At 43.9% G+C, this 16427-nt stretch overlaps 1 long non-coding RNA gene across 1 annotated transcript; it reads left to right on the top strand.

Annotated features, from left to right (window-relative positions):
- Nucleotides 1-341: 341 nt before the first annotated feature.
- On the top strand, nt 342-15463 carry LOC116468101 (uncharacterized). The gene is made up of 4 exons (XR_004247995.2): nt 342-688; nt 2316-2495; nt 3245-3359; nt 15313-15463. It is a non-coding gene; the product is annotated as an uncharacterized LOC116468101 (long non-coding RNA).
- Nucleotides 15464-16427: the final 964 nt, after the last annotated feature.

Genomic DNA, 16427 nt, shown 5'->3' with positions numbered 1-16427 from the left:
ACATGACACTGTGCAGTTGCCTGTGCCCCTTAGCATACCCAAGGTCAGGCACTGGTCCCAAGGTCACACAGGACCAGAGCTCAGATTTAAACAAAGCTGAGTGATTCTAGAACCCGTGTGTGCCAAAGCACTGCATTCTACCTAAGTGCAGGGTTTTTTGTTTTATGTTTTTCATCCAAAACAGCCTACAGAATCCTGGCCTTGGCTTTCTCACCAGACTTCTGGGAAGGTCAAATGAGATAATATATGCAAAAGCACTCTGTCAGTGAAGAGTGCTCTGCTTCCTGGTCTAATAACCCTCCCCAACCCACTCACAGCTCTTCATTTTCAAATTCCTTAGTGAGCAGTTGGTTTCGTTGTCTTGATTTGCGGCAGTAATGATTTCTGAGAAGCAGGTGATTGATATGGGCAAATTCAAAGCCCCTCGGGGGCTGCATTGCAGCATGGTGTGGAGATGGGGAGATAGAGGGCTGGTAGGATCCCGATTTCCTAGTTTTTCTCTCCCTCTCCCTTGCTTCCTCCTTTTCTTCCTTCAGCCTTTCTTCCATTTCTTTCTTCTATCAAATATTTGTGGAGCTGGAACTGGGCTTCACTATCATATTCCAAGGCTCTGTACTGGGCACGGGGAGGCTGCAATGAATAGAACAGACGAAGAAGCCCCTCCCAGAGACTGGAAGAATGGTACAAGGTGAGTGGGCAGGGAGGGCAGCCACAACCTGTTATTCTTTCACATGGAAATCTGAAATAGTGGGATCATTCTCTTATTTTTTTTTCAGTTATTCTAAATGTAGACCTCTGTGTGGAGGTGAGATAAGATGGAAAGATGAGGGGATGAGGAGGAACATGGTAACAGAAAGTCATGATTAGTGACTTTTTCTCCTGGAAAATCACTCTGTTGGTTTATCTAGCTGAGCCTTGGGGTCTGTCAAAGGTTGGATCTAGATCCTTAAGTCCAGTGCCGTCCAGAATTTGCACCAAGTGGCCCTGGAGGCAGAGGAGAGTGAATTACTGTCCCTAGAGGAGACTCAGACTGAGCTTGAAGCTGCCAGACACACGGGAGATTTCTCTGAAATGTCTTTTGTGATTTAGAAATTAATGTAATTTTGGCATGCTTTTCATAACACAACTGTTTGTTTTAATATAAAAATCAGCCTTCCAAGAACACATAGTGTATGATTCTATTTATATGAAATGTCCCAAACAGGCAAACCTGTAGAGATGGAAAGTAGATTCGTGGTTGCCAGGAGCTGGAAGGACTGGGTGGTGGGAGGTGGTGGCCAAAGGGAATGGGTTTCTCCCGTTTGGGGTGATGGAAATGATCTAAAATTGATGGTGGGGATGCTGGGAGAGCCCTATGAATACACTAAAAAGCACTGAATTGTACATTTTCAATGGATGAATTGTATGAGATGTGAATTATATCTCATAAAGCTGTTTAAGAAAATGAAAAACTGTTTCTTCCAATCTCCAAGTAAAATTGGCATTCTGGGAAGATGAGTAACTGGTAGCTTTTTCCACTGAGTAATGGGCCTAAATGTACCCATCTGAAAAGCAAGATTCTGGTCCAACTCCATTAATCTATAGAAACCTGAGAAGGTGATGTGACTTGCCCAAGGCCACACAGAGTAGGAAGAAGGGCCGGGCTTCCTGAGCCCCAGTCCAGGACAATGAGGTGCACCTCCACGTGTACTGGACCTGCCCAGTTGGTTCAGCCACACACGCTCCCTGGCCCGTGTCGTTAGCTCTCTTCTATGGGCTTTCTCTGGCTTTCCACACCCTAGATGTCCTCAAAACAAGTGGCTATGCCTACAGATCCCTCATGCCCACCTTGAGTGGCAGGAGAAGGCAGGGCCCACCCATTCCTGCCTTGGGCCCTGTTGAACCAAAGGCCAGCTCTGCTTTGAGATGCTGTGGGAGTGAGATGCACTGTCTGTTTAATCTTGGAAGAGCCAGTGGTATCTGGATGGAATCTCAGCCAGGACACTTTCATCCTCCCTGCCCGGCATTGGGCAAGCTGTGAAAGTGAGCTTTAGGATCGGACACGAGGATGGATCATGTAGGAACCTGCAGCCCCATGTCCTCTCCTTCTCCAAATGACTTCATGCCAGAGGACCCACGGATGTGTCCAGAGAATGGCCCGGCCCCTTCCTGCCACACCAGCCTCCTCAGCAAGGGGCAGGCTCAGATAGTCTCTGGTGACCTTGGGCCTCCCTTCTGTGTGGTTCTATCTGGTTCTGACATCCAGTCTTCAATGAGCTTCTCACAAAAGTCTTGTGAGACAAGCAAGGTGAATGCTGTTTACCTTCATTTTTCAGGTGTGAAAACCAAGGCTTAAAGCATGCAAGTTATTTGCCCAAGGTTTTTCAGCCACAAATGAAGAAGCTGAGTCTGCTCCACACCTGTGAACCAGGCTATTTCCACCATAACCTGAACTCAGATTAGCACCAGCCCATGCAGAATAGTCCAGAAGGCTGCCCATAGCCTTAAAGGACAGTGTGAGCATTAATCACAGCCTGTTGCATTTGAAGACCACCTCCAGAACAATGTTGTTTTAAATCTATGCCCAAGGCTGAACTTGGATTGGAAAGATGGGAGAGACAGCAGGCCTGGGTGTATTCAGGATTATTTCCTAATAACTCACTCTCTCCTCCCTCCTCCCTTTCTTGAAAGTGAGTGGTTAGGGATGAGCGGTTGTAGGCAGAGATGGCAGCGTGAGATATTTCACCAAAGAGTGGGTGTTTAACCACCACCTGTCTAGGAGATGGGCAGCATGTCCCAGAGATGATTCTAACAGGGAATTCTTCCTAGCAGAGCCCAGTGAAGGGAACCAGGAAATTCGGGGGCAGGCCAATCTCACTTTCTCTGTCAGGCAAGATCACCTGTGCAGTGGTTTGAGTTCAGGCATCTTACTTTCTTTTAATTAGATTCATAGGATTAAAAATTTTCTGCTTATCTGTCCAATATTTGTAAAGCACGTCAAAAAATCTGCAGAATCCCCCCCCCTTTTTTTCAAAAGAAATATACATAAATCTGAGAAAAAGCAGAGCTGGAAAAAAAATGGGGGCATCTTGGAGGATGAACTACCTGGAGCCCCATTCTGGCAGCTCTTGAGAATTCTGGAATTCCTCTGGAAACTACGGATTTAGTCTCTCATTTCCCATTTTAGAAAACAAAATATAATAATAGCGACCAAGGTTATATTTTATGGAGGTCTCACTGTGTACTCGTCTTTTTATTCTTACAGCAGCCCCACAAAATGAGTGTTATATTCTTGGATTATCAGAGGAGAAATGTGAGATGCAGGCAGGTTGAGAAAATTGCTCTAAGTCACTTTGGGAATGTGTGCATGGACAAGGGAGGTCCACCTGGGATTGTTCGGCTGCAAGACCAACACAGGGCCAAGTCAGAAAACACAGATTTCCCATCAAACCTGGGTTCTGTGAAAATAAGATCTTAATGGAAACTCAATGTAAATGTGTTTTTCTACCTCTAAAAGAGCCACCTTTCCTTGACACCTACTTTGAACAGCAGAAGGGCCTTGACTGGTGAGATTCTGTAACGTACGTGGCTTTTGGTATCCTGGAGGAGATGTCAGCAGTTTGCCCTCACTGAGAAAAAAAGTCAGGCCAAGTCCCCAAAGTCACCTTGAAGCTGCATGCATCTATCCCTGATTCAAATTCATGTTGTGGCTTAGAAATGACTCCAACCTAGTAGCTGGCATTTAGGCAGGAAAATCAGCATCATAGAAAGTTAGGAACTTTGGGCTGGGCACAATGGCTCATGCCTGTAATCCCAGCACTTTGGGAGGCCGAGCAGGTGGATCACCTGAGGTCAGGAGACCAGCCTGACCAACATGGAGAAACCTCGTCTCTACTAAAAATACAAAATCAGCTGGGCATGGTGACACATGCCTGTAATCCCAGCTGCTCGGGAGGCTGAGGCAGGAGAATCGCTTGAACCCAGGAGGCGGAGTTTGCGGTGAGCCGAGATCGCACCATTGCATTCCAGCCTGGCAACAAGAGTGAAACTCCATCTCAAAAAAAAAAAAAAAAAGAAAGAAAGAAAGGAACTTTGGAAGCATTCTGCCCAATGTCCTCATTTTACAGATTAGAAAACTGTACGATGGTGTAGCAAAAAAAAAAAAGAAAAGGAGGAGAAAGAGGAAGAGAGCTTGTCCCAGTGGGCCAGAAGCCCCCAGCAGCATGGCATGGTCATGGGCTAAGAGCACCTGCTTTGGAGAGAGTAGTGGTAATAGCAGCCACAACTCATTCATCAGCAACTATCCATGAGAACTTACTGTATGCCAGATACTGTACTGGGGGTATGGGATACACAGATAAACAAAACATATGGCCAGGGTGCTTGGTGGCTCACGCTGTAATCCCAGCACTTCGTGAGGCTGAGATGGGAGGATCATTGAGGCCAGGAGTTTGAGACCAGCCGGGACAACATAGCGAGACCCTCCATCTGTAAAAATTAAAAAAATAAAAATAAAAACAAAACTAAATAAAATAAAAAAACAAAACACATGAAGATCCCTGTCCCTGTGGAGCTCACAGCTAGTAAGGTGAGCTAGACGTCAAAAAATAATAATACGAGTCCCAGAGCAGTGGCTCACACCTGTAATCCCAATACTTTGGGAGGCCAAGGTGGGAGGATTGCGTGAGCCCAGGAGTTTAAGACCAATCTGGGTGACATGGTGAGACCTCATCTCTACAAATAATAAAAAAATTAGCTGGGCATGGTGGTGTGTGCCTGTAGTCCCAGCTATTTAGGAAGCTGAGGTGGGAGGATCGCTGGAGCCCAGGTTGTAGAGGCTGCAATAAGCCAAGATGGTGCCACTGCACTCCAGCCTGGGGGACAGAGCAAGACCTTGTCTCTAAATAAATAAATAAATCATAATAAGAGAAATTGCTTAATGGATACAAGGTATATTATTCAAATGATGGTTACACGAAAAGCCCAGACTTCACCAAAAGCAATATATCTATGTAGCAAAACTGTACTTGTACCACTTAAAGCTATACAAATTAATAATAATAATGGTCTTCAAGGTTTGTTGATTATGCAGTCCAGGAGTGTAAAGTTTTTGACAACATTCCTCCAGTGTAAATCTAATTGTTTCTAAATTATCTACATGTGCTTCTATAGTATTATATATGTTTAAATATACCCCCAAAATAGAAAATATTAATATATATAAATAGAAGTTGTAATTTGCTTTCCTCTCTCCAGTTGGACTATGTTATAAATAGGTCTGGAGCACTCACTTTGGAGAGCTCTGGACCAGGCAGCCACCCCATGAGCTGGGACATTAAGGAGTCCTGAGAACAGATGTTTAGTTTTAGGATAAAAGAGAACTGAGCTCCACTCCTCTTTTCTATCATTGCTTCATTGAATTTTAAAAATTGTAAAATACACATAACATAGACTTTACCATTTTAACTATATTTAAGTGGACAGTTCAGTGACACAGAGAATATTCACAATGTTATGCAACCATCACCACCATGCCTCTCCAGAACTTTTTTTTTTTTTTTTTTTTTTTGAGGCAGAGTCTCACTCTGTCACCCGGGCTGGAGTGCAGTGGCACGATCTTGGCTCACTGCAACCTCTGCCTCCTGGATTCAAGCGATTCTCGTGCCTCAGCCTCCCGAGTAGCTGCGATTACAGGTGTGTGCCACCATGCCTGGCTAGTTTTTGTATTTTTAGTAGAGATGGGGTTTCACCATGTTGGCTAGGCTGGTCTTGAACTCGTGGTTTCAAGTGATATGTCTGGCTCGGCCTCCCAAAGTGTTGAGATTACAGGCATGAGCCACTGCTCCTGGCCTCTCCAGAACTTTTTTTATCTTCTAAACTGAAACTTTGTACTCTGTACATAATTACTCCCCATACTTCCCTTCCCTGAGCCCCTGGCAACCACCTGTCTACTTTCTGTCTCTATGAATTTGGTTGTTCAAGGTCTGTGTCTATATTCTAGGCCTATTATTAGTTTTAGGCTCCTATGATGCTCCAAGTAGAGCTTTGGCATTTACAATTCAGTGGTGAGCAAAGGAAATGCAGATTCTACCCTCCAACCTGCCTCAGTCTGCTTTAACTGACTTTATTGTTTTTTGGTTTTTTGTTTTTTTGAGACAGAGTCTTTCTCTGCTGCCCAGGCTGCAGTGCAGTGGCGCAAGCTCAGCTCACTGCAACCTTTGCCTCCCAGGTTCAAGCAATTCTCGTGCCTCAACCTGTGAGTAGCTGGGACTACAGGTGCACGCCACCACGTCCAGCTAATTTTTGTATTTTTTAGTAGAGATGGGGTTTCTCCATGTTGGCCCAGCTGGCCTTGAACTCCTGGCCTCAGGTGATCCGCCCACCTCGGCCTTCCAAATTGCTGGATTACAGGCGTGAGCCACCATGCCTGGTCTGCTTTAACTAACTTTAACTAGCCTAACCTAGTACTGCTTTAGGTTAGTCTTTGGAGAGGCAAGGAGGTGGGCTATATCTAAGCTTGTGACAATATGTGGTAGATTTGGTGAGAGCCACAGCAGATGAGAGAAGAGAGGATGGGAGAGTTGAGGCTGGAATTGAGTGAGATATAAAAAGTGACTATGGTCCTGGTGCAGTGGCTCACGCCTGTAATCCCAGCACTTTGGAAGGCTGAGGTGGGTGGATCATGAGGTCAAGAGTTCGAGACCACCCTGACCAACATGGTGAAACCCTGTCTCTACTAAAAATACAAAAATCAGCCAGGCATGGTGGCATGCACCTGTAATCCCAGCTTCTCAGAAGGCTGAGGCAGGAGAATTGCTTGAACCTGGGCGGAGGTTGCAGTGAGCTGAGATCGTGCCACTGCACAGCCTGGGCGACAGAGCGAGACTCCGTCTCAAAAAAAAGAAAAGTGACTATGGGGAAAGATAAATCTCCAGGGAATTCCTCAGAACTTGGGGGAGAGACGGGACTTCCTGCACTATGAAGATTGGGGTTGTATTTATTTCAATTGAATGCTATAGGAGAAGATGATCCCCAAAGTGGGTTCCCTGATGGACATAGGAACATTAGGGTGTCATCAGTATTCATAATCTTGGAATGACTCAGGACTCAGAGCCTGGGAAGATCAGGTTTCAGGCTGGGTGGAGAGAATATGAGAGGGAGAGGCTATGCTTCCCAGGCTAAAGCTTCGTTGCATGGCTGACAGCCTGCCCACAATGAAGTGGATTACACACTCTGCTCCCCTCTGCCTGCCTTTACCTTAGGATAACATATACATTTCCAATTACAGGGCTGGTTAAAAATCAATACAAAGGTGAGAGAAAACAGATCATTTTTCTTATGGAAGTAACTGTTTTCATTAATTTTTCATTAGTGCTGCCTTTGTTTTGCTATCCATCACTGGCAGAGCTGTGGCCTGCATTTCAGCTAGTGTGCGTGTTTCTTGGATTCAGGAGATACTGGTTGATAAAGCCAGCAGTTTAATGTTCGTGACTACTGATTGTGGAACAGGTTTAGGTGACTGGTTTTTAAAAATATTTTTAATTATTAAGTGTTATAGGTACATAGGCAATGTAGGTATTTATGGGGCACATGAGATATTTCGATACAGGCATACAACGTGTCATAATCTCATCAGGGTAAATGGGGTTTCCGTCACCTCAAGCATTCATCATTTCTTTGTGTTATGAACATTCCAATTGTATTCACTCAGTTATTTTAAAATGTGCAACAAATTATTGCTGATTGTAGTTACCCTCTTGTGCTATCAAATACTAAATCTTATTCATGGTATCTAACTATATTTTTCTACCCATTAGCCATCCCCATTTCCCACCCCTCTCTCCCCACTATCCCTCCCAGTCTCTGCTAACTATCTTTTTACTCTCTATCTCCATGAGTTCAATTGTTTTAATTTTTAGTTCCCACAAATGAGTGAGAACATGCTAAATTTCCTTCTTTCTGTGCCTGAATTATGTCACTTAACATCTTCTAGTTGCATCCATGTTGTTGACAGGATCTCATTCTTTTTAATGGCTTAATAGTACTCCGTTTTGTGTATATAACACATACACTTTTTTTGCTGTCGTTTTTGAGACAGAGTCTTGCTCTGTCACCCAGGCTGAAGTGCAGTGGTATGATCATGGATCACTGCAGCCTCCACCTCTCAGGCTCAAGTGATCCCCCCACCTCAGCCTCCCAAGTAGCTGAGACTACAGGCATGCACTGGCTAATTTTTTTTTTTCGATGTAGTGTAGATACAGCGTTTTACCATGTTGCCCAGGCTGGCCTTAAACTCCTGAGCTCAAGTGATCCTCCTGCCTCAGCCTCCCAAAGTGCTGGGATTATAGGCGTGAGCCACCGCACCCTGCCCATAACACATTTTTTTGTCCATTTGTCTGTTGCTGGACACTTAGGTTGCCTCCAAATCTTTGCTATTGTGAATAGTGCTACAATAAACATGGGAGTGCAGATTGTCTCTGTTCAATACACTGATCTCCTTTCTTTTGGGTATACCCAGCAGTGGGATTGCTGGATCACATGGTAGCTCATACGGTAGTTTTTTGCGGAATCTCCATACTGTTCTCCATAGTGATTATACTCAGGGGAGTTATGAGGGTTCCCCTTTCTCTACATCCTCCCCAGCACTTGTTATTGCCTGTCTTTTGGGTAAAAGCCAATTTTACTGCAGTAATTGTAGTACAAATGTTATTGTAGTTTTGATTTGCATCTCTCGGATGATCAGTGATGTTGAGCACCCTTTCATATACCTGTGTGCCATTTGTATGTCTTCTTTTGAGAAATGTCTATTCAAACCTTTTGCCCATTTTTAAATCAGATTATTAGATGTTTTTCCAATTGAGTTGTTTGAGCTCCTTATATATTCTGGTTATTAATCTCTTGTCAGATGGGTAGTCTGCAAATATGTTCTCTCATTCTGTGGGCTGTCTCTTCACTTCGTTGATTGTTTCCTTTGATGTGCAGAAACTTTTTAACTTGATATGATCCCGTTTGTCCATTTTTGCTTTGGTGCCTGTGCTTGTGGGGTAATACTCAAGAAACCTTTCTCCAGTCCAACATCCTGGAGAGTTTCTCTGATGTTTTCTTTTAGTAGTTTCATAGTCTGAGGTCTTAGATTTAAGTCTTTAGTCCATTTTGATTTGATTTTTGTATATGGTGAGAGATAGGGGTCTAGTTTCATTCATCTGCATATGGATATCCAGTTTTCCCAGTACATTTATTGAAGAGACTGTCCTTTCACCGATGTATCTTCTTGGCACTGTTGCCAAAAATGAGTTCATTGTAGATACATGGATTTATTTGTGGGTTTATTCTGTTCTATTGGTCTATGCATCTGTTCTTATGCCAGCACTATGCTGTGTAGGTGACTGTTTAAAGATCACTGTGTTTGTTAAAATGTGCTTAAAAGCATCATGTTTCCACTCACCAAAGCTTAGTCCATTTTCTGTTGTGGAAATTCTGTTTGTAGACTAAGTACGTGTTGAGATTGCATTGTATTTATCTTCAGGGGTGTGTTGAAGCCAAACTCTTAATGGATACTTTTGACATTGATTGTTTTTACACGTCCATTTGGCTGGTGCTCTTCACTAAGGGAGCCAGACTTGTACCCCTGAGCTCCCCATCTTGGATGGGGAGCAGGGGGAGAGAGTTTCTTGCGTCTCTGTGCATGTGCTTGCCTGTGCTTTCAGTGGGGTGATTCTGTCCCTAAACCCTTCTCTTCAGTTCTCTGACCTCAGCCTGCTCCATTCTCTCAGAGGCTTAAGGAAGACGTCTGAACTCCTCACATTAGCAGAATTGCTTGAGTTCTGCTTGTGCCAACAGTAAACCTTCTCCCCTCTTTCGTACTCTGGTACTTATCTCTAGTGTGTCATCTACTCATGTGAGTCTCACCTCACCAATCTTAAGTTATCTGAAAACAGGGATAGTGGCTTTTTCTTTTTGGATTTTCAGCATCTAACAGCACCTGGCCAGTGATAAGTGATTGACGAATGTTTATTAAATGAAAATACAACTGGAAGTAATTCATTTGTTTTCAGTAAGCAAGGGTCAGAGCCTTCATTAGCAGTGATGGGAGTCTATGGTGGGAAGTGATGCAGGGTCATGCATTTGAGGAGGCTCTGACACCACCCCAGTTGACTTATTCTATTGATGTAAAAGAACTATGTGCTGATTCCAGCTCTGTGACTAATTAGCCATGTAACCATGAATAAGTCAATAACACTGTGTCCTCATCTATAAAAGGGGGTTGTCCCAGATCTAACATCCTTGGCCCAAGAACATCTACCACTGGAAAAGTATTCTCCTGTATTCTTACTCCTCCAGCTGAAATGATGGACAAGCCTTCTGATGTCAGCTCCCTCGGCTGGCTACTGCCATCCTTCTGCTGGCCACGGAACTGGCTCTCCCTCCTTCTCAGGCATTAGGGCTTAGGGGCTTCTCTGGAGCTAAGCCTGCATCTATGTTTGTTAACTGAGCCCCTCAGCCTACTCCTTGGCCTTCCTCCATCATACCTCTGACTCTTTCTTGTTTTCTAAAGTTCGTTTACATATGACTTCATTTTGGACTACCACCCTCATATAAGACACTTTCCTCACCTCAGAAAATTCCCCTAACCCCTTTCACGAGCCCACCATGCTCTCACTCCTGTACCCTAGTAATATCTATTCTGACTTCTATTATTGGAAATTAGTACTTCTGGAACTTTTTATAAGTGGAACTGTACAGTATATATTTCTTTGGTTGTTTGATTTTTCATTCAATGTAATTTATTTTACTAAATAAAAGTTATTTTACTTTTTTATTTTAAGTTCAGGAGTTCATGTGCAGGTTTGTTACATAGGTAAACTTGTGTCATGGGGGTTGGTTGTACAGATTATTTCTTCCCCCAGGTATTAAGCCTAGTACCTATTAGTTATTTTTCTTGATCCTCTCCCTCCTCCTACCCTTCACCCTCCAATAGGCCCCAGTGTATGTTGTTCCCCTCTATGTGTCCATGTGTTCTCATCATTTAGCTCCCACTTATAGGTGAGAACATGCAGTATTTGGTTTTCTGTCTCTGCATTAGTTTGCTAAGAATAATGGCCTCCGGCTCCATTAATGTTCCTTCAAAGGACATGATCTTGTTCTTTTATATGGCTGCATAGTATTTCATGGTATCTATATACCACATTTTCTTTATCCTATCTGTCATTTATGGACATTTAGGTTGATTTCATCTCTTTGCTATCGTGAATAGTGGTGCAATAAACATATGTGTGCATGTGCCTGCCTTTCTTTCCCTTTTTGCTTGCTCTTTCTTTCTTTCTTTTTCTTTCTTTCTTTCTTTCATTCTTTCTTTCTTTCTTTCTTTCTTTCTTTCTTTCTTTCTTTCTTTCTCTCTCGTTTCTTTCTTTCTTTCTTTCTTTCTTTCTTTCTTTCTTTCTTTCTTTCTCTTTCTTTCTTTTTCTTTTTTTTTCTTGAGATGGAGTCTTGCTCTCTCACCCAGGCTGGAGTGTGCAGTGGCACAATCTCGGCTCACTGCAACCTCTGCCTCCCAGGTTCAAGCGATTCTCCCCACTCAGCCTCCTGAGTAGCTGGGACTATAGGCATGCACCACCACTCCTGGCTAATTTTTGTGTTTTTAGTAGAGACAGGGTTTCACCATGTTGACTAGGCTGGTTTAGCCAGGCTGATCCACCTACCTCAGCCTCGCAAAGTGTTGGGATTACAGGCGTGAGCCACCATGCCCAGCATGCCTTTCTGATAGAACAATTTATATACACCTTTGGATATATACCCAGTAATGGAATTGCTAGGTCAAATGGTATTTCTGTTTTTAGGTCCTTGAGGAATCGCCACACTGTTTTATATAATGGTTGAACTAATTTACACTCCCACCAACAGTGTGTAAGTGTTCCTTTTTCTCTGCAACCTCTCCAGCATCTGTTATTTTTTGACTTTTTAATAACAGCCATTCTGACTGGTGTGAGATAGTACCTCATTGTGGTTTTAATTTCCATTTCTCTAATGATCAGTGATATTGAGCTCTTTTTCATATATTTCAACATAATTTTTGAGACTTATTCATGTCACTGCATATATCTGTAGTTGATTCTGAGTTGTATTTTGTTGTTTAAATAAACTACAATTTGTTTATTGATACTCTTGTTGGAGGACATTGAGTTGTTTCTGGTTTTGGCCCCTTTGTATTTTTAACTTCTTTTACATTTAGCCATTTCCCCTTAATTTCTAAATTTAATAACATCATTTGGAAATTCATCCCTACTTACTAGCTATGTGATATTGAGCAGGTTACTTTAGGCCCTCTGAATTACGGTTTTCTCATTTGTAAAATGGGATAATAATAGTATCTTTTTCATAAGATTGTTTTGAGTATCAGGTGGGATTACATATTGAAGCACTTAGGATATTGCCTGGAATATAATAAGCATTCTATAAAGGTTTGCTATTATTTAGGAAGAACAACTGAACTATTTTGAGGATTAAATGGGTCACACACTATTAATACAAACACATCTATGATGCAAGGGTTACCCAAGGAACATGGAGTTTGAACCTCATTCTTATTGCTTACATCCCTTCTTACAAACATCATGCAAACTCCCTTGTAATCCTGGTGTTCATGTTTTTTACTGCAAGAATATGAGATGATACGAATCCATATGGCCATTTTCAAATACTCAAATTGAAAAAAAAAAAATTCTCACCCTAACTTGCTGAGATTGTACCCTCTGCAAATACACTGTTAGGAAGTGCTGGAGTAGAAAATATTTCTAATCATTTTGGATATCTGTAGAATGTAGGAAATAATCATTATATTCAGTGACTCGTGTTAAGGCATGCTATTTTAATAAAGTGAAAAGTTTAAAAAGAGGGGAAAGGCTCCATATATCTCACTCTGCCATTCCCTCTGGTGACTGTCCTGTCTCTTTTCCTTCACAATAAAAGAAGAGTCTGCAATTGCTGTCTTCTCCTCCTGGCTTTGATTTACTTCTCAGCCTGCTGCAGTCTGGCTCCGGATCCCAGCACACCATGGTCGCCTTCTCTAGGGTTGGCAGTGGCTTTGGAATTGCCACACCTAATCTACGTGTTTCCGCTCCATCCCCATCTGACCTTTCTTGGGTGTTGGACATTCTCATTCTCTCCTTGAAACTCTCTCCTTTCCAATTTCCCACACTATTTTAGGTAGGTTTTCCTCCTCCTTCTTTGCTGTTCCTTCTGGGTCTCCACCCACCTCTCCTGTTGGAGGCATCTCCAGGTGCGCGTCCACTCTGTCCACTCTCCCTGGGCGTCCTCAGCCTTTCCTTGTCAGTTATCACTCTAAAGCCCCACGTTTAATCTCGACTCCTCCCTGCAGTGCCTGTGGCTTCCTGCCCTCCTCTCTGGACATGCAGTTATCCATAGCCATCTCCTGGGCCGCACACCCCAACTAAACTCTGTGGAGAGTTCTCACTGCCTGCCCCACAAATGCAAGCTTCCTCTTGACCTCCATTCCCTCTTTTTCTTAAGGGCTCTCAATCCTTGGGGAGCCTGAGGTGGAAACTTTGGAATCATTTTGACTGTTTTCTCTCCTTCACCACCCACATGTAATTGCTCATCAAGTTCTGTTGTTTGTACCTTGGAAATATCTCATGATATTCACCCCCTCTCCTCCCTCCCAATTGCTTTCATTTATCACGGCTCCACAGGACAGCTGGAATCATCTCCTGATTGATCTCTTCTTCAGGCTCTGCAAGCTCCACTTCCTTCTCCACTTTCCCACAAATACAGTGTTTCTTAAAAGCAAATCTGGTTGCATCACACTGCTGTTTGAAAATGCCAATGATTCCTTGTTGTCTGTGACTCATTCCCACACTGGGTCCTCAGGGCCACCTGGATGTAGACTTTTGGGTCCCACCTTAAGGACTCTGAATCAGTCTATGGGGCTTGAAAAGCGGCATTCAGGAGGGCCCCCATCCTAACTTCTCCTGATGCTGGGTCTCCCTGCTGTTTTCCTTGCCTGCCCCTGCCCCACAGGGAACTTGGCTATTCTTCCTATACTCAGCATCGTGCTTTTCAGGTGTCTGTCTTTGCACAGGCTACTGTCCCTGCCTGAAACACCCTTTGCCTCCCACTTTCCTCCTCTTGTCTTCCTGGTGGGCTCATCCTGTAAGATTCTGCTCCTGCCCCAGCTCTGTGAGACCTTCCCTGGCTTCCCCAGGATGAGCTAGTAGTTTGTTCCTGCCTCATGTTCCCAGAGCAGGCTGAACAGCTGTGTCAGGCAGGGCCTCTATCAACTCTGCTGTGGTTGTTTCCCACTGGCCTCCCCTTGCTGGGAGCGCGCCCCTCCAAGGCAGGGCACTGTTTCCTGGCTGCCTCCCGCAGCCAGGCAGTGCATGAATGAGCCTCCCTGCTTCTTTCTGTCTTATTTTAAGCACTGCTTGTCAGGTAGTGCGATGGGCAGAGCTAATAGTAAGTGTGCTGTTTTGCAAATATTGCTTTAGTTAGGACCTCTAGCTTCTCTGAGTCAGTTTTGGAACATTTTATTTCACTTACTTTTTTATTTCAGTAGAAGAAAATTAAGGAGGAGTTGAGGAGGGGCAACAGGAAGGAGAATTCAGGGCCTCCCTTGGGCACCTTCTTAACCCTGTGCCCATCAGTGCTGTATTACCTGGGCATAATGAGAAACTTCCCTATTTCACAGTAAGGAACTTCCAAGTTGAAAAGCCTCACTGAGGTAGTCCTCCTGGTTTCTGGGAGATAACATTCAATTTCTTCAACTAGCCGGGTGCTGCAGCCTGCCTGATCTTTGTAGCCTGGGGGAGGCCTCACTGCCTGGGAAAGGTGACGTCTGGAAGAGAAGAGCTGTCTGGAAAGAAAATGGCAGGGTCAAGTGCCCCTTTGGAGAGTGTGGTGGGACAAGCCAGGAGTGAACATTTCTTATCAGGGGCTATATCTTTTCAATCAGTAGTTGGAGCTGGGCACAGTGGCTCACACCTGTAATCCCAGCACTTTGGGAGGCTGAGGCAGGTGGATCACTTGAGGTCAGCAGTTTGAGACCAGCCTGGCCAACATGGAGAAACTCTGTCTCTACTAAAAATATAAAAATTAGCTGGACATGGAGGTGTGTGCCTGTAATCCCAGCTACTCAGGAGGCTGAGGTAGGAGGATTGCTTGAGCTTGGGAGGCAGAGGTTGCAGTGAGCTGAGATCATGCCACTGCACTCCAGCTTGGGCGACAGCATGAGAGTCTGCCTCAAAAAATAAAATAAAATAAAATAAATAAATAAATAGATTTGTAATTGACCTTGGTTTTATTTTCCCGCTCACAAGGAAGCAGGAAGAGCCCAAGGGAAAAGAAGCAGCATGAAAAATGACAAGAAGACTACAACAGAAGTTTCTAGGAACTTTGCACACACAGAAGAGGGTTCTTTTAGTTTTGGTCAGGATAGGGAAAGAACAAAATAAAAGTGAACATTTATTGAGCCAGGCCCTGTCTTCTACTTGTGTTAATTCATTTGCTCACATCCTCGCAAGAGCTCTGTGAGGTAGGCACTGATGTGATTCCCAGTTTTTAGATGAGGACTGTGAGGGACAGAGAGTTTCCCTAACTTTCCCAAGGTCACACAGCCAGTAAGCAGGGGACAGGGATCTGAACCGACACTGGTAGCCATGGCGCCACAGCTTAGAGCAGTCAGTGTAATGTGACTGGTGGCCAAGACAAGGCAGACACACGTCACTGCTGTCTTACTTCTGCCTTCCCCATCTCAGAGGATGGACTTCAAACTGGAAAGGGTGGAACAAAGTGTGGAAGGAACTGGACCTCAGGTCAGGGGCAGAGTGTGGGCTGACCCCTGAAAGCTTACCTAAATTGGAGCTTCTCGGCTTAGATGAAATACATTTCCAGATAAGGACAGACCTGTAGATGTGTTAACTAGTGAGATTTCCTGGAGAAAGTGGGGAAGGGTAACAATGGAATATCAGTAACAATAAAAAATCAATAGGAAAAAAATCAACAATGTTCCTAGTTATCTAAAAGAGTACAAAAACATCTAAAATCAACTATTAATGGCACCTTTTCTGCATTATGTATTAGGTAGAATTTTTATTTTTATTTTTAGACAGAATCTTGCTCTGTCACCCAGGCTGGAGTGTGGTGGTGTGATCTTGGCTCACTGCAACCTCCACCTCCTGGTTCAAGTGATCCTTGTGCCTCAGCCTCCCAAGTAGCTGGGATTACAGGCGTGTGCCAACACACCCGGCTAATTTTTGTATTTTTTCTAGAGATGGGATTTTGACATGTTGGCCAGGCTGCTCTCGAACTCCTGGACTTAAGCAATCCACCCACCTGGGCCTCCCAAAGTGCTGAGATTACACGCATGAACCACCGTGCCCTGCTGGGTGGAATTTTTTAATTGCAAATAATATAAACCAATTTATGCAGCTTAAAGA

This window comes from Hylobates moloch, unplaced genomic scaffold (genome assembly GCF_009828535.3).
Source record: "Hylobates moloch isolate HMO894 unplaced genomic scaffold, HMol_V3 SCAFFOLD_5, whole genome shotgun sequence".
NCBI lineage: Eukaryota > Metazoa > Chordata > Mammalia > Primates > Hylobatidae > Hylobates > Hylobates moloch.
The sequence above is the reverse complement of the archived record's forward strand: the minus strand, read 5'-3'. Positions and strand labels throughout refer to the sequence as shown.